This window comes from Lithobates pipiens, unplaced genomic scaffold (genome assembly GCF_037356315.1).
Source record: "Lithobates pipiens isolate NorthernLeopardFrog02 unplaced genomic scaffold, aLitPip1_a1.2 Scaffold_28, whole genome shotgun sequence".
Classification (NCBI taxonomy): Eukaryota; Metazoa; Chordata; class Amphibia; order Anura; family Ranidae; genus Lithobates; species Lithobates pipiens.
The window spans coordinates 217273702-217293005 of NW_027507789.1; positions in this window are offsets into that span (position 1 = coordinate 217273702).

The window sequence follows — 19304 nt, forward strand, 5'->3', positions numbered from 1 at the left end:
CATAATCATCCAGCAAGAGCATGGGCCCCTCACATAATCATCCAACAAGAGCATGGGCCCCTCACATAATCATCCAACAAGAGCATGGGCCCCTCACATAATCATCCAGCAAGAGCATGGGCCCCTCACATAATCATCCAACATGAGCATGGGCCCCTCACATAATCATCCAACAAGAGCATGGGCCCCTCACATAATCATCCAACAAGAGCATGGGCCCCTCACATAATCATCCAACAAGAGCATGGGCCCCTCACATAATCATCCAACATGAGCATGGGCCCCTCACATAATCATCCAACAAGAGCATGGGCCCCTCACATAATCATCCAGCAAGAGCATGGGCCCCTCACATAATCATCCAACAAGAGCATGGGCCCCTCACATAATCATCCAACAAGAGCATGGGCCCCTCACATAATCATCCAACAAGAGCATGGGCCCCTCACATAATCATCTAACAAGAGCATGGGCCCCTCACATAATCATCCAACATGAGCATGGGCCCCTCACATAATCATCCAACAAGAGCATGGGCCCCTCACATAATCATCCAGCAAGAGCATGGGCCCCTCACATAATCATCCAACAAGAGCATGGGCCCCTCACATAATCATCTAACAAGAGCATGGGCCCCTCATATAATCATCTAACATGAGCATGGGCCCCTCACATAATCATCCAACAAGAGCATGGGCCCCTCACATAATCATCTAACAAGAGCATGGGCCCCTCATATAATCATCTAACATGAGCATGGGCCCCTCACATAATCATCCAACAAGAGCATGGGCCCCTCACATAATCATCTGACAAGAGCATGGGCCCCTCACATAATCATCCAACAAGAGCATGGGCCCCTCACATAATCATCCAACAAGAGCATGGGCCCCTCACATAATCATCCAACAAGAGCATGGGCCCCTCACATAATCATCCAACAAGAGCATGGGCCCCTCACATAATCATCCAACATGAGCATGGGCCCCTCACATAATCATCCAACAAGAGCATGGGCCCCTCACATAATCATCCAACAAGAACATGGGCCCCTCACATAATCATCCAACAAGAGCATGGGCCCCTCACATAATCATCTAACAAGAGCATGGGCCCCTCACATAATCATCTAACAAGAGCATGGGCCCCTCACATAATCATCTAACATGAGCATGGGCCCCTCACATAATCATCCAACAAGAGCATGGGCCCCTCACATAATCATCCAACATGAGCATGGGCCCCTCACATAATCATCCAACAAGAGCATGGGCCCCTCACATAATCATCCAACAAGAACATGGGCCCCTCACATAATCATCCAACAAGAGCATGGGCCCCTCACATAATCATCCAACAAGAGCATGGGCCCCTCACATAATCATCCAACAAGAGCATGGGCCCCTCACATAATCATCTAACAAGAGCATGGGCCCCTCATATAATCATCTAACATGAGCATGGGCCCCTCACATAATCATCCAACAAGAACATGGGCCCCTCACATGATAATCTAACCCAGTGATGCGACTGGCCTCAGGTGATACACACAATTGGAAGAAATCCTCCTACATAAGTTGTACCTGTTTATCTACAGTCTTCTCTTCTCTACAGCCATTCAAAGTGTAGCATTTATAAAACCGAGTTCAGAAAAAAGTAGGCGGGGAGCTGAAGTTACACTCTGCAGAGTTCAGTGAAGAGAGCTCTGAGAGCAGATTGGAGGAAAGGGACACAGCAACAGAGCAGAGGCTGTCAATCAGTTGGAGATTGCTCCCCTGTCACCTTTTTTCTCTTGGTGTCAGGAAAACTTGTCAGAAGTGATTCACACCGATAGCAGAGGAAGGAGGCAGCAGATAGGAATTACACTTAGTGCTGTGGACTGAGACAAGTACACGCTATAGAGAGATATGCTTTGTTCATATTTCACAACCACTTTAACCACTTCAAAATCACGCGATAGCCAAAAGATGGCTACAACACAGCTTTCTCATTCTGGGAAGGCGTCCATGGACGTCCTCCCAGAACCATGCACCCACTGGGGTGGGCACCCGGGCACTCTGTGATTGCTGTGTCCTTCAGACACAGTGGTCACAGATCATGATAAAGGGCCAATCATAGCTGATCACATTGTAAACCAACCTGCCGGTTATTGGCAATCCTTTCCTTACATGCTGTGTCTATGTGAGGAGAGGAGAGGAGAGCCAATAACTGGAAAGAGTGACAGAGAACATTTACACAGCTAATCAGGGCACTGATCAGTACCCATCAGTGCCACCTATCAGTACCTCACCAGTGCCAATCAGTGTCTCCTCATCAGTACCGCCTATTAGTGCCTCACCAGTGCCGCCTATCAGTGCCCATCAGTGCCTTCTCAGTGTTCATCAGTGCATCCTCATCAGTGCCTCATTAGTGCCGTCTATCAGTGCCTCCTCTTCAGTGCCCCCTCATTAGTCCCCATCAGTTTCTCCTCATCAGTGTCCATTAGTGCCTCCTCATTAGTGCCCATCAGTGTCTCCTCATCAGTGCCGTATATCAGTGTCTCCTTATCAATGCCGTTTATCAGTGCCTCCTCATCAGTGCCATTTATCAGTGTCTCTTCATCAGTGCCTCCTCATTAGTGCCCATTCATGTTTCCTCATCAGTGCCCATCAGTGCCTCCTCATCAGTGCCCACCCGTGTCTCATCAGTGTCTCCTCATCAGTGCCCATCAGTGTCTCCTCATCAGTGCCCATCAGTGTCTCCTCATCAGTGCCCATCAGTGCCTCCTCATTAGTGCCCACCAGTGTCTCCTCATCAGTGCCCACCAGTGCCTCCTCATCAGTGCCCATCCATGTTTCCTAATCAGTGCCCACCAGTGCCGTTTATCAGTGTCTCCTCATCAGTGCCCATCAGTGCCATCTATCAGTGCTTCCTCATTAGTGCCCATCCGTGTCTCATCAGTGTCTCCTCATCAGTGCCCATCAGTGCCGTATATCAGTGTCTCCTTATCAATGCCGTTTATCAGTGCCTCCTCATCAGTGCCGTTTATCACTGTCTCTTCATCAGTGCCTCCTCATTAGTGCCCATTCATGTTTCCTCATCAGTGCCCATCAGTGCCTCCTCATCAGTGCCCACCCGTGTCTCATCAGTGCCCATCAGTGTCTCCTCATCAGTGCCCATCAGTGCCTCCTCATTAGTGCCCACCAGTGTCTCCTCATCAGTGCCCATCAGTGCCTCCTCATTAGTGCCCACCAGTGTCTCCTTATCAGTGCCTCCTCATCAGTGCCGTTTATCAGTGTCTCCTCATCAGTGCCTCCTCATCAGTGCCCATCCATGTTTCCTAATCAGTGCCCACCAGTGCCGTTTATCAGTGTCTCCTCATCAGTGCCCATCAGTGTCTCCTCATCAGTGCCATCTATCAGTGCTTCCTCATTAGTGCCCATCAGTGTCTCCTCATCAGTGCCGTTTATCAGTGCCTTCTCAAAGGTATCAGTGAAGGAGAAAAAATTCTCACTTGCAAAATTTTATAACAAACTAAGAAAAACGTATTTTTAATCACATTTTTGGGTTTTTTTATTTTATTTAGCAAAAAATAAATAAGAAACCCAATGGTGATTAAATACCCAAGAAATAAAGTCATATGGGTACAGCGTCACATGACCGCGCAATTGTCATTGAAAGTGTGACAGCGCTAAAAGCTGAAAATTGGCCTAGGCAGGAAGGGGGTGAAAATTCCCAGTATTCTGCTACTGATCTTGAGGGGGGGGGGGGGGTGAAGATAATATGGGGGGTCTAATGAAAATTTTAGGTACATTTTCCGGATGAGGCGACACGTCTTCATTTAAGGAGGTCATTTCAGGTTTTGTGTTCACCCTCCTCCATTTGTCCTGGTGAAATCAAAAGCTTTACAGTTGTCACAGGAAGAGGAAGTGAGGAGAAACCTTCCAATGGGGACACCGCTAAAAAAAAAATATACGAATTATACGAAAGATGTTATTATCCATGTCGGAGCTGTATGAAGAGTCTACGGGGGGGGGGGGGGGGGGAATATATATATATATATATATATATATATATATATATATATATATATATATATATATAGAGAGAGAGAGAGAGAGAGAGAGAGAGAGAGAGAGAGAGAGAGAGAGAGAGAGAGAGAGAGAGAGAGAGAGAGAGAGAGAGAGAGAGAGAGAGAGAGAGAGAGAGAGAGAGAGAGAGAGAGAGAGAGAGAGAGAGAGAAAATGATATATATATAAAAATGGAGCTTATATTTATATATATATATATATCTTTCTCCAATATAATATATCTATTGCAGATCCTGTCCCTTTTTTTTTGGCTCCCTGTGGCAGCCGCCTCTCCTGCCTACCCCCCAGTCGGGCCCTGAGCAGGTCCAGCAGGGAAACCTGCTGTGGGAGAGGATGGCCGACAGACTGTATCTAAATAAAAAAAAGAAAATTGTAATATCTCACAGACTCCCATCCTTAGATGTAGTGGTTGCATTTGTTTTTTTTCTAGCTTCTTGCTTCATTATTTTTACCCGGTGAACCTGCCAGGAGCACACTTCAGTGACAATGCCCACTGTACTGTATCTATGCAGTGTTGTCACCCTACGAGAGGAAGTGTGATAGGATACCCCCTTATTAGTACTAAACACATAAACAACCAACCAAACCATTCTCTTCGTCAGGGCTTCTTATCAAGTTTCGGGAGCCAAACCACTCCCTTTATCAGGGCTTCATATTAAGTTAAATCAATATGGATGTGTTTCAAGGGGCCAAATCATTCCCTTCATCAGGACTTTGTATCAAGTTATATCAATACGACGTGTTTCGGGAGCCAAACCACTCCTTTTATCAGGGAGTCATATTAAAAGTTAAATCAATAGGGATGTGTTTCGAGGGCCAAATCATTCCCTTCATCAGGGCTTTGTATCAAGTTGAATTAATACTGACATGTTTTGGGGGGCCAAACCATTCCCTTTATCAGGGCATCATACTAAGGTAAATCAATACTGATGTGTTTCGGGGGCAAAACCATTCCCTGCATCAGGACTTTGTATCAAGTTGAATCAGTACTGATGGGTTTTGGGGGCCAAAACATTAACCTCATCAAGACTTGGTATCAAGTTGAATCAGTACTGATGGGTTTTGAGGGCCAAACCATTCCCTTCGTCAGGGCTTTATATCAAGTTGAATCAATACCGACGTGATTCGGGAGCCAAACCACTCCCTTTATCAGGGCTTCATATTAAAAGTTAAATCAATACGGATGTGTTTCAAGGGCCAAATCATTCCCTTCATCAGGACTTCGTATCAAGTTGAATCAATACTGACGTGTTTCCGGAGCAAAACCATTCCCTTCATCAGCACTTTGTATCAAGTTGAATCAGTACTGATGGGTTTCAGGGGCCGAACCATTCCCTTTATCAGGGCTACGTATCAAGTTGAATCAATACGACGTGTTTCGGGAGTCAAACCACTCCCTTTTGTCAAGGCTTCATATTAAAAGTTAAATCAATACGGATGTGTTTCGAGGGCCAAATCATTCCCTTCATCAGGACTTTGTATCAAGTTGAATCAATACTGATGTGTTTCGGAGGCAAAACCATTCCCTTCATCGGGACTTTGCATCAAGTTGAATCAGTACTGATGGGTTTTGGGGGCCAAACCATTCCCTTCAACAGGGCTTCATATCAAGTGGAATCAATACTGAAGTGTATTGGGGAGGCCAAACCATTCCCTTTATCAGGTCTCGTATCAAGTTGAATCAATACCAGACTCTGCTAAGCTGATCCACAATGAATCAGAGATCTGTGAGTAATAGTAATATTAAGGGACACATTTATAAACATGTTGCATAGCTTTACATCCATTAGAACTGCATATAAATCTGTTCTGTGTGAAGGGCGTGTTCCCTAGCTATAATCTCTTTAAATTAAATGTGTAAATGGGGAAAATAGTGCATTATGACCACTAGATGGTGCTGGTTATCACAGAAAATAAGTATGCTTCTCAGATCCATCTAGTGGCCACAATGCGGTATTTTTCACCATTGACACATTCGACCTGCAGAGAATATAGCCAGATAACATTTGATTTCCCCCCCTTCCATTTGCACACAATGGATTTACATGCAGTTTCGATGTAACAACAGTCGCTCAGGAAGATAGTGAGACACGAGATCCAGCATTCTAATGACGGGATTTAGGTCAATACAGACAGACAGAAAGAGTTAATGGATTATAGAGAAGGAACGTTCCCATCCTGGCTGAAGGAAGGAGTTCAATGTTATTAATATGCGCTCTTCTTATAATAAATACACCACAGATTTATGACACACCTGGAAATCCGGCCAGGCGGGGGTGGGGGATTACACAAGCTGCGGACCCGTCTGCCATGAGCCCAGATGACATCTTGCTGACCCTGCTATGACGGTTTGCCCCCAAATATTCCAATATTTATCATTCTGGAAGTATCGGGTGATCATTCATGGAGCGGATGTTGTACAAGACGCGGGATTAGTACAGAGGGGATAATACCGGATCTTCCAGCATGAAGATAGAAGAGACATCACGATCTGATAAAGGAATCCATCAACACCGGCCGTCATTTCACCCCGAGAACTCTGCCTGACCGCCAGTAACCCAATCCATCTCCGCCATGAAGAACGCTTTCTCCTTAGGAACGCTCTGCTGTGATTAAAGTGGACCTGTCTGCATTAAATCAACTTTTGAGCTCCACCTTTTATCTTTCATAAGCCATACTTTAGCTCCAATTAGTGACTTTGCTTAGACTGGGATGATGTCATCAGTCTGCTGCAGGATGGAGGAAGCATTTCCTCAGTCTCCTTTCCCTTAGGTCCCATTCACACCTCAGCACTGTGTAGCTTGAAGCTCCAAAATGCTGGAGGAAGGAAAAATAAATAAAAAAATTCTTTATGGAGAGGGTTCACATCTCCACTACAGGTCACCGGAAGCCAAAGGCCTGAAGCTCAAAAGTTCTGGTGCTTTTTTTGTAGCTCGAATCGGGCAAATTTGGCCATTTTTTTTTCACACATTTTTGTGTTCCATACAAATGCATGAAAACGCCTGATTCTAGTGTTTTACGCGTTTCATCATGCGGTCCTTACTGAGCTCTGCGGAGTGTAACTTCAGCTCCCTGCCCCCTTTTTCCTGACAGCTCAGACATGCTTTTTAAATTCTGGACTTTGAACAGATGTACAGTGCCTCCGGAAAGTATTCACAGCTCTTCACTTTTTCCACATTTTGTTATGTTACAACCTTATTCCAAAATTGATTCAATTCATTATTTTCCTCAAAATTCTCCAAAACAATATCCCATAATGACAATGTGAAAGAAGCTTGCTTGAAATATTTGCAAATTTAATAAAAAATTAAAAAAATCCCATGTACACAAGTATCACAGGCTCCTCCCATGTACATAAGTATCACAGGCTCCTCCCATGTACATAAGTATCACAGGCTCCTCCCATGTACATATGTATCACAGGCTCCTCCCACGTACAGAAGTATCACAGGCTCCTCCCATGTACAGAAGTATCACAGGCTCCTCCCATGTACAGAAGTATCACAGGCTCCTCCCATGTACAGAAGTATCACAGCCTTTGCTCAATAATATGGTGAAGCTCCTTTGGCATCAATTAGAGCATCAAGTCTTGTTGAGTATGACGCTACAAGCTCGGCACACCTATTTTTGGGCAGTTTCTCTCATTCTTCTTTGTAGGACCTCTCAAGCTCCATCAGGTTGGGTGAGGAGCGTCAGCCATTTTCAGATCTCTTCCAAGATGTTCAATCAGGTTCAAGTCTGTGTGTTTAGGGTCATTGTTCTGTTGGAAGATGAACCTTCGCCCCAGTCTGAGGTCCAGAGAGCTCTGGAGCAGGTTTTCATCAAGGATGTCTCTGTACATTGCTGCTTCATCTTTCCCTCGATCCTGACTAGTCCCCGAGTTCCTGCCCCTGAAAAACATCCCCACAGCATGATGCTGCCACCACCATGCTTCACTGTAGGGATGGTATTGGCCAGGTGATGAGCGGTGCTTGGTTTCCTCCAGACATGACGCTTGCCATTCAGGCCAAAGAGTTCAATTTTTGTTTCATCAGACCAGAGAATTTTGTTTCTCATGGTCTGAGAGTCCTTCAGGTGCCTTTTGGCAGGTGGGCTGTCATGTGCCTTCCGTCTGGCCACTCTACCATACAGATCTGATTGGTGGAGTGCTGCAGTGCAGAAGTTGTTCTTCTGGAAGGTTCTCCTCTCTCCGCAGAGAAATGCTGGAGCTCTGTCAGAGTGACCATCGGGTTCTTAGTTGCCACCTCGCCCAACGAAGGCTTTTCTCCCCCGATCGCTCAGTTTGGCCGGGCGGCCCGCTCTAGGAAGAGTTCTGGTGGTTCCAAACTTCTTCCATTTCTGGATAATGGAGGCCACTGTGCTCATTGGGACCTTCAATACTACAGAAATGTTTCTGTACCCTTCCCCAGATCTGTGCCTCCATACAATCCTGTCTTGGAGGTCTACAGACAATTCCTTGGACTTCATGGCTTGGTTTGTGCTCTGACATGCACTGATAACTGTGGGACCTTCTATAGACAGGTGTGTGCCTTTCCAAATCATGTCCAATCAACTGAATTTACCACAAGTGACTCCAATGAAGTTGTAGAAACATCTCATGGATGATCGGTGGAAACAGGAGGGACCTGAGATCAATTTTGAGTGTCATGGCAAAGGCTGAGAATACTAAGTACGTGGGATTATTTTTCGTTTTTTCATTTTTAATAAATTTGCAAAGATTTCAAACAAACTTCTTTCACGTTGTCATTATGGGGGATTGTTTGTGGATGAATTTAATCCATTTTGGAATAAGGCTGTAACATAACAAAATGTGAAAAAAGTGGAGCACTATGAATACTTTCCTGATGCACTATAGAGAAGAGAAGACTGCAGATAAACAGGTACAACTTATATAGAACGATGTGTTTCATCTCTGTGTATCACTTCACTGGGTATATGCAAGGGTTTAAAACCACTTTAATGCCGCCTCCCCAACTCCCAAACCCCCCTATTGGCCTGTGCAACAGCCCATCACCAGGGTGGCCAACTAGAGGCTTGAAGGGGTGGAGACAAGCTTGACTTTTTTTTTTCCTCCTTATCCCAGACTGGCTACTCCCCATCCCAAACTGGCTCCTCCATCACAGACTGGTCCTCCCCATCACAGACTGGTCCTCCCCATCACAGACTGGTCCTCCCCATCACAGACTGGTCCTCCCCATCACAGACTGGTCCTCCCCATCACAGACTGGTCCTCCCCATCACAGACTGGTCCTCCCCATCACAGACTGGTCCTCCCCATCACAGACTGGTCCTCCCCATCACAGACTGGTCCTCCCCATCACAGACTGGTCCTCCCCATCACAGACTGGTCCTCCCCATCACAGACTGGTCCTCCCCATCACAGACTGGTCCTCCCCATCACAGACTGGTCCCCTCCCATCACAGACTGGTCCCCTCCCATCACAGACTGGTCCCCTCCCATCACAGACTGGTCCCCTCCCATCACAGACTGGTCACATCCCATCACAGACTGGTCACATCCCATCACAGACTGGTCACATCCCATCACAGACTGGTCCCCCCATCACAGACTGGTCACATCCCATCACAGACTGGTCACATCCCATCACAGACTGGTCCCCCCATCACAGACTGGTCCCCTCCCATCACAGACTGGTCCCCTCCCATCACAGACTGGTCCCCTCCCATCACAGACTGGTCCCCTCCCATCACAGACTGGTCCCCTCCCATCACAGACTGGTCCCCTCCCATCACAGACTGGTCACATCCCATCACAGACTGGTCACATCCCATCACAGACTGGTCACATCCCATCACAGACTGGTCACATCCCATCACAGACTGGTCACATCCCATCACAGACTGGTAACATCCCATCACAGACTGGTAACATCCCATCACAGACTGGTCCCCCCATCACAGACTGGTCCCCTCCCACCAGAGACTGGTCCCCCTCCCACCAGCGACTGGTCCCCCATCACAGACCCCCCTAGATAGCAGACTCCTGTCCTCATAACAGCACAGAACTTCCGCCTCCGGGAGCTCCGGACAATGGGCGGGACTTTTCAAGTACGTAGAAACCAATCGCCCACTTCTCAACTTAAAAAGTCCCGCCCTTTGTTGAGATTGGCCGCGCTTCTCATCTTGTGTAAATAAGACAGGCGGAGGGTGGGTGTAGTGCAGCAATCCAATACCGAAGGGGCAGACAGACCCGTGCCCGGTGCGCCTGGCATGCTGTGAACATAGCAACAGGCAGGCAGGCGAGCCAGCGTCGGGGAGAGGAGTGGGGCACACAGGCAACTATTTGGCAAGGCTGCGGTCCGGGTAGTATGGCTACTGTGGGGCCGGAAGCGGACCGCGGTCCACCAATTATTGATGTCTGATCTAAATGATTGAGGGTTGGGAGATAGTGCTGTGGTCAGATGAGACCAAAATTGAGCTCTTTGGTATTAACTCGACTCGCCGTGTTTGGAGGAAGAAAAATGGTGACTATGACCCTAAGAACACCATCCCTACAGTCACACGGAGGTGGAAACATGATGCTTTGGGGCTGTTTCTCTGATAAAGGTACAGGCTGTCTTTGCCGCATTGAGGGGCCAATGGATGGGGCCGTGTATTGTAAAATCTTGGATGAGAACCTTCTTCCCTCAGCCAGAACACTGAAGGATGAGTCTTCCAGCATGACGATGACCCAAAACATACCGCCAAGGCAACAAATTTGAGGCTCTCCTCAATCTTGAGCAGAGCCGCCACCTGTGAGTTCCATTATGGTGAGCACTTTGTTGTGGATCTGGGAGGGTTGGGCAGTAATCTCTGTGTCTATGAACAAAGGAGTGGCTCAAGAAGAAGCACATTGGGGTCATGGAATGGCCTAGCCAGTCAATCTCCAGACTTTAATCCTATAGAAAATTTATGGAGGGAGCTGAAACTTCGAGTTGCCAAGCGGAAAGCCAAGAAACCTTAAGGATTTGGAGAAGATCTGTAAAGAAGAGTGGACCAAAAACCCTCCTGAGATGTGTGCAAACCTGATCACCAACCACAAGAAACGTCTGACCTCTGTGATGGCCACCAAGTACTAAGTCATATTTTGCTTGGGGATCAAATACTTATTTTACTCACTGAACTCAATTACTAACATTTGTATCGTGTTTTTTTCTGGGATTTTTGGTTGATATTCTGTTTCTATTATATAAAATACACCTATGATAAAAATGATAGACCCTTCATTTGTTTGTAAGTGGGCAACCTTACAAAATCTGCAGGGGATCACATCATGATTTTGCCCACTGTAGGTGGCATTTTTAGAAGGTGGTCTTGAATGGAAGCAGGGATACCTACAACCTTCGATTCTAGCACACAACCCTCTACCGCTGCCATAGTCAGCCGGGGAAATCTTTCATTCTCGAACAGCAGCCGCCGAGATGCAAACAAGGACGGCCCGGGCTCGAGCGCAGACCAGCGACCTCTCTAATGACGCTTAGCGCCAATAGGCCCCCCGAAAGAAGGAAGAGGAAACGTTAGCAAAAAAATAAATAAATAAATAATTGGGGGAAATAAAAATAAATAAAACCTCCCCTGATGTACGCGCGGCCTCGCCGACAACACGAAACCGTGTTCTTTCAGTTTGTTGGAGGTGCGGTGTTGTTTGTAAAGCGCTGCTCCTTTGATCCGCCGCCGGCGGCTCAATCTCTGTCAGCGTCGGCCTATCTCACTCAATCTAATGAACTCCAAACCATCAGAGCTCCGTAAGTTCATCTGTCTCGTTCCTGAATAGTTAATATTAAAAATGTACTAACAGCAAGATGCGGCAACCAAATTATGCACATAAATATTGCTGGCGTTGCAGAGGAAGGCGGCGAGAGCTGAAGGCAGCGGCATGGGTGCCAGCTCGCATTTGCAGATCCTCAGTCAGTCTGTCATTAAACATGTTAGATGATGATAAGTGAGCGGCGGCGCGCCTGCATGGCTGTGCTTACTTCTGTTGTTGATGCGCATTAATGGGATAATACACATTAACTTCTCCGCGCTCCGATGAGCACAAAAACATTTTCTATCCGTCTCACTTTGCCGCCCCTCCTGGCCTCTGGTAAGTGGTCCGCGTTATCGGCCTGCAGCAAAACGGCGAAAGAAATACTTTTAATTACCGGCCTCTGGCTTCACATGCCCTCCCTTGGCTTTTTTTTTTTTATTTTTTTCAATTTAGAGTAGCCTTGCCTTGATTGATGTCAAAGGAGCAAGCGGTGGGGGATCATGGGTGGCGCTGTGGTTAACGCATTTGCAGAATCGGGTGCAGGGCTCAAGGCCTTCTAGGACACGTTCGGTGTTGGCAGTGCCCATTCACCTTATGTGTATAGGTGTTTTCTTCCACAATCCAAAAATACAGCAGTAGGGTACAACTGACGCCAGACCAAAACCGATCCTCAACTGGTGCCGGGCCAAAACCAATAATTGACTGGTGCCTGACCTAAACGGATTTTTAAATGGCACCTGACCAAAACCGATCCTCAACTGACGCCTGACCAGAAGTGATCCATAACTGACGCCTGACCAGAAGTGATCCATAACTGACGCCTGACCAGAAGTGATCCAAAACTGACGCCTGACCAGAAGTGATCCAAAACTGACGCCTGACCAGAAGTGATCCATAACTGACGCCTGACCAGAAGTGATCCATAACTGACGCCTGACCAGAAGTGATCCATAACTGACGCCTGACCAGAAGTGATCCATAACTGACGCCTGACCAGAAGTGATCCATAACTGACGCCTGACCAGAAGTGATCCATAACTGACGCCTGACCAGAAGTGATCCATAACTGACGCCTGACCAGAAGTGATCCATAACTGACGCCTGACCAGAAGTGATCCATAACTGACGCCTGACCAGAAGTGATCCATAACTGACGCCTGACCAGAAGTGATCCATAACTGACGCCTGACCAAAACCCATTCCTTAAGATTTGCTTGACAAAAACCAATCAATTGAAATTAGATCAAAACCAATCCTTACATGGTGCCTGACCAAAACCAATCCTCAACCGGCACCTGACCAAAACCCAGCCTCAAATGGCACCTGACCAAAACCCAGCGTCAAATGGCACCTGACCAAAACCCAGCGTCAAATGGCACCTGACCAAAACCCAGCGTCAAATGGCACCGGACCAAAACCCAGCGTCAAATGGCACCTGACCAAAACCCAGCGTCAAATGGCACCTGACCAAAACCCAGCGTCAAATGGCACCGGACCAAAACCCAGCCTCAAATGGCACCGGACCAAAACCCAGCCTCAAATGGCACCTGACCAAAACCCAGCGTCAAATGGCACCGGACCAAAACCCAGCGTCAAATGGCACCGGACCAAAACCCAGCCTCAAATGGCACCTGACCAAAACCCAGCCTCAAATGGCACCTGACCAAAACCCAGCCTCAGCTGGCACCTGACCAAAACCCAGCCTCAGCTGGCACCTGACCAAAACTCATCCTCAGCTGGCACCTGACCAAAACTCATCCTCAACTTTTTCTTGACCAAAATTTATCCTCAACTAACACCTGATGAAACGAATCCTTAACTAGTGCTTGACCAACACCAATCCTTAACTGGTGCGTGACTAAATCCGATCCTTAACTGGTGCGTGACTAAATCCGATCCTCAACTGGTACCTGACCAAAACCGATCCTTGGTGCCCGACCAAAACCATTCCTTAGTGCCTGACCAAAACCATTCCTTGGTGCCCGACCAAACCATTCCTTGGTGCCCGACCAAAACCATTCCTTGGTGCCTGACCAAAACCATTCCTTGGTGCCTGACCAAAACCATTCCTTGGTGCCTGACCAAAACCATGCCTTGGTGCCTGACCAAAACCATGCCTTGGTGCCTGACCAAAACCATTCCTTGGTGCCTGACCAAAACCATGCCTTGGTGCCTGACCAAAACCATGCCTTGGTGCCTGACCAAAACCATTCCTTGGTGCCTGACCAAAACCATGCCTTGGTGCCTGACCAAAACCATGCCTTGGTGCCTGACCAAAACCAATCCTTCACTGGTACCTGAGCAAAACTGGCCCTTAACAGACACCTGACGAAAGCCTTCCTTATCCGACACCTGACCAAAACTGAGCTCCAACAGACGCCTGACCGAAACTTTCCTCAACTGATCTCTGACCGAAACTGTCCTCAGGTGACGCCTGACCAAAACCGAACCTCAGTAGATGCCTGACCAAAACTGATCCTCAACAGGCGCCTGACCAAATCTGATCATCAACTGGCGCCTGACCAAAACTGATTTTCAACTGATGCCTGACCAAAACCGATCCTCAACGGATGCCTGACCAAAACAGATGCTTGATTGGTGACTGACCAAAATCGATCCTCAATGGACACCTGACCAAAACCGATCCTTAACTGGCACCTTACCTACACTGATCCTTGACTAGTGCCTGACTAAAACCGATCCTTAACTAACAACTGTCCAAAACCGATTCCTAAGTGGCGCCTGACGAAAACCGATCCTTAACCAACTACTGACCAAAACCGCCCCACCTGCATGACGGGCACACCTGTATGACTGTAGTAAAGGCTTTAGAATGTAAGGGTGCAGGCAATGATGTGATTGGTGGTAGGTGCTGTACAATAAGTCATCATGCTACAAACATGAATAAATAACGATCGTCTGAGACGACAGTCACGGCTCCTCGGCACTCACCGGGATCGATGCTACAAAGCTGCTTTGTTGCTGTGAGTTATTCTGTGATAGCGACCGCTGCGTGTGGGAAGACTGTGGCGCCTCCCTGAGGGCTGAGCGGGAACAGACGAGGAAAGCAGCAGCTTGATGGTTCTGAAGGCTGCCAAGAGTTTCCATGATTGTGTCACCTCTGAGCCGGCATCTCAGTCCAGAAATAGAGGGTGACCCTGGATGATGCCTGAACAAAGATGGTGCCATCCTTCTAGAGATGAAGCAGATGAAGGGGGGGGGGGGGGGGGGGTAACTGATCTCCGTGTTACAGAGAAACAGCTTTTTGCATGCATGGACTGAGCGTAAAATTATTTATATTTGAAATTAGATGCTGCAGCAAGTCAGAGCCCCTCATTTCCTGACTGGAGGACGTCCAGCATCAGCTAGCGCTTTCCTCCCCAGCCTGACTGTCCCTGGCTCCGCCCCTTTCATTCGTTAGATTCTTTCAATCGTGGAGGTTCAGCATCATATGTGGGCATTACCCGTATTCAAATGTAGTGAGCCTGGGAACGCCCACTCCTCCAGCCAGCAGGGCATTTGGATATTTGCATAGCTCCTCCCACTGCTTGCATCAAGACCGAGGTCTCCTGAGATGAGCACTGAGAGTGCTGTGAAGTTTCCAGGAAGATATATATATATATATATATATATATATACACACACACACACACACACACAGCCTCCAGCTGACCCCTCCCACTGGGCCATGATCTGCCTGCATTGCATAGGGAAGCAAAGAGACCCATTGATGACGTTTCTAATATGAGGTATGTAAGTAAAAGAGAAAGATTTTATTTAGGCATTTCATTAGCAGGTTGATGAGGGGGAGGCAAAAAATAAGCAGATTATAGTAGTAATAATAGTCCAAATCTTTTTTTTTTTTTTTTACATTTGAACAGGGAGGGTTATAACCCCTGTAAGATTTTTTGTTTGTTTTTTGGTCATTTGTGTCCCCATTGGGGAGATTTTCCGTAACTTCCTGTCCCATAGCCAAATCAGGAAGTGAGAGGAAATCCCTGCAAATAAAGATAATTTTTTGTCCCTCCTTGTGCTGGGTGACTGGTCTGGTCTCCGCCCCCTGCTGTCGTTTTCTTCAGGGCAGCCTGTAGTAGGTGGAGCCTGCCGGGCCCCTCCCACAGCTCTGCTCTCTCTTTCTCTTTGTGCAGGATGATTGGTCTGGTCTCCGCCCCATTCTGTTGTTTCTATAGGCAGCCTGTAGTAGGTTGAGCCTGCTGGGCCCCTCCCACAGCTCTGCTCTCTCTTTCTACAGGGTGATTGGTCTCGTCTCCGCCCCCTCCTGTTTGTATAGGCAGCTTGTAGTGGGTGGAGCCTGCTTGATCCCTCCCACAGCTCTGCAGGGTGACTGGTCTTGTCTCCACCCCCTCTTGTAGTTTCTATAGGCAGCCTGTAGTGGACGGAGCCTGCTGGATCCCTCCCACAACTCCGCAGGGTGACTGGTCTCATCTCTGTCCCCTCCTGTTTCTATAGGCAGCCTGTAGTAGGTGGAGCCTGCTGGATCCCTCCCACTCTCTCTCTCTTTCTACAGGATGACTGGTCTTGTCTCCACCCCTGCCTGCTGGCTCCTCCCACAGCTCTGCTCTCTCTCTGAAAAAGAGAAATGGAAGGCGCGCACACCTAGAGCATTACCAAAGATAATTTAATAATAACAATCTTTTATATAAAAGTGGGTTCTCACAAAATGAAACTGACAAAAAGGCCATAAAAACACAGTGTATGGACATGGACAGAACACGGGGTACAGCTAACGTGTTTCGGGGGCGCACCCCCTTCCTCAGAGCTAGACACAGCTGCTCTCTTTTTGTGCAGGGAGACTGGTCTGGTCTCCGCCCCTCCTGTTATTTTCTGCAGTGGGTGGAGCCTGCTGGGCACCTCCCACAGCTCTGCTCTCTCTCTTCTTGTGCAGGGGGGACTGGTCTCATCTCCGCCCCCTCCTGTTATTATCTGCAGTGGGTGGGGCCTGCCAGGCCCCTCCCACAGCTCTGCTCTCTCTTCTTGTGCAGGGGGACTGATCTCATCTCCGCCCCCTCCAGTTATCTGCAGTGGGCGGAGCCTGCTGGGCCCCTCCCACAGCTCTGCTCTCTCTTCTTGTGCAGGGGGACTGATCTTGTCTCCGCCCCCTCCTGTAATTTTCTGCAGTGGGTGGAGCCTGTGGGGCCCCTCCCACAGCTCTTTCTCTTGTGCAGGGGGACTGGTCTCCGCCCCTCCTGTTATCTGCAGTGGGTGGAGCCTGCTGGGCCCCTCCCACAGCTCTTTCTCTTGTGCAGGGGGACTGGTCTCCACCCCTCCTGTTATCTGCAGTGGGTGGAGCCTGCTGGGCCCCTCCCACAGCTCTTTCTCTTGTGCAGGGGGACTGGTCTCCGCCCCTCCTGTTATCTGCAATGGGTGGAGCCTGCTGGGCCCCTCCCACAGCTCTGCTCTTTATTTTCTTGTGCAGGGGGGACTGGTCTCGTCTCCGACCAAACTGTAATTTTCAGCAGTGGGTGGAGCCTGCTGAGCACAGTGATGATGCCATTGCTACTCTTAAGCCCTGTACACACGATCGTAAACCCCGCCAGCAAAAGTCCGATAAGAGCTTTTGGTCGAAAATTCCGACCGTGTGTGCCCTCCATCAGACTTTTTCCGGAGGAATTTCCAACAGCAAAAGATTGAGAGCGGGTTCTCTATTTTTCCGATGGAAAAAGTTCAGATTGGAAATTCCGATCGTCTGTAGCAATTTCCGACGTGCAAAATTTCTACACATGCTCGGAAACAATTCGGCGTATGCTCGGGAGCATCGAACTTCATTTTCTCGGCTCGTCGTAGTGTTGTACGTCACCGCGTTCTTGACGGTCGAACGTTCAGAGAACTTGTGTGACCCGTGTGTATGCAAGCCAAGCTTGAGCGGAATTCCGTCGGAAAAACCATCCAAGGTTTTTCAGACAAAAACTCTGATCGTGTGTACAGGCATTACAAGGTAATATCTGGGTTTGCAAAGGCATTTGATGCACACAAAGGACTGGAAATGGATTTATATCCTGTGTAGCTATTGGGGGAATACATTTAAATGACTTTTTCTGCTTGGAGTTCAACTGCCTTTAAAAGAACGATCCACGTTTATAACCAGCAGTCATAATCGGGCTGCAGGGGAGGGGGAGGGGCTTCTGACCACTGAGGGCCACACCTGGACACCATGAAGGGACTGGAATTAAGGCGGTATTTTCTAAAGGGGGGAGAATCCGGCATTAAAGGAGGAATTTGTCCTGAAATGAAATGCCGGGTGAACGTGGCGGCTGGGGTATTAGAACCGCCATGAGCCGGATTACAGCTACTCCCGTGAATCAGGCCGCCCGCTCAGATATGTAACTCTATTGACTTTATTGATCCTTCCCAAAGGCAGGTAATCCCGGAGCGGATTAGTCCCGGCTCTGCAGATTGTCTTAAACAAAGCTGCCAGTAAATGATCTCTAGCCGGCGTCTTCTCCTCCTCACACGACACGTCCCGTAGGGGGGAGCGAGGAGGACGAGGAGATGATTCAGCCTGTCCACCTTGTATATGGTCTTCCTGGATGGATCCCCTGTGACCCCATACACAACCGACCACCGGATACAGGACCAAAGAACGCAACGTCCAGCTGCAAAAACGCTCCGTACAGTTATAGGCCTGGGATAGGAACAGAGGCCAACACATACCCGTTTTCTGTATCTTCCCACTCACCATGACACACAATGCAATTCCATCCAGCAAAAATACATTCCCAACAATCAGGAGTTGGTTTGTATCGGATCATTTTCAGGTGCAGTTGCTGTGACTCCTAGCTGGAAACACAAGCATCTACATTCCTGGTGCCCAATCTGTGGCCCAAAGGCTACATAAGGCATATTTCGAACCTTCTTTGTGGCCCTCAGGGCCCCTGCCGATAGTAGTTCCCCTATTACCCTGTAATAGCAGTGAATTCTACCAGTCTCAGGTCATTGACCATCTCCCATAGCAAGCGGGTAGTCATTGATCATATCCTGTAGCAATCGGTTAGTTGTTTACCATCTAGGAAGGTGGCCTTTGTAGTAGTAGTTGTAGGCGATTGCCCTTGTAGTAGTTGTAGTAGACGAGGGTTCTTGTAGAATTCGTTGTAGGGGAGGGTCCTTGTAGTAGAAGTTGTAGCTGGCCCTTTTAGTAGTAATTGTAGGAGATGGCTCTTGTAGTAGTAGTTGTAGGAGATGGCCCTTGTAGTAGTAGTTGTAGAAGATGGCCCTTGTAGTGGACATTGTAGGAGAGGTCCTTGTAGTAGACGTTGTAGGAGAGGGCCCTCGTAGTTGTAGTTGTAGGACATGGCCCTTGTGGTAGTCGATGTAGGAGATGGCCTTTGCAGTAGTAGTTGTTGGAGATTACCCTTGCAGTAGTTGTATTAGGAGAGGACTCTTGTAATAGTAGTTGTAGGAGATGGCCCTTGTAGTAGTAATTGTAGGAGATGGCTCTTGTGGTAACAGTTGTAGGACATGGCCCT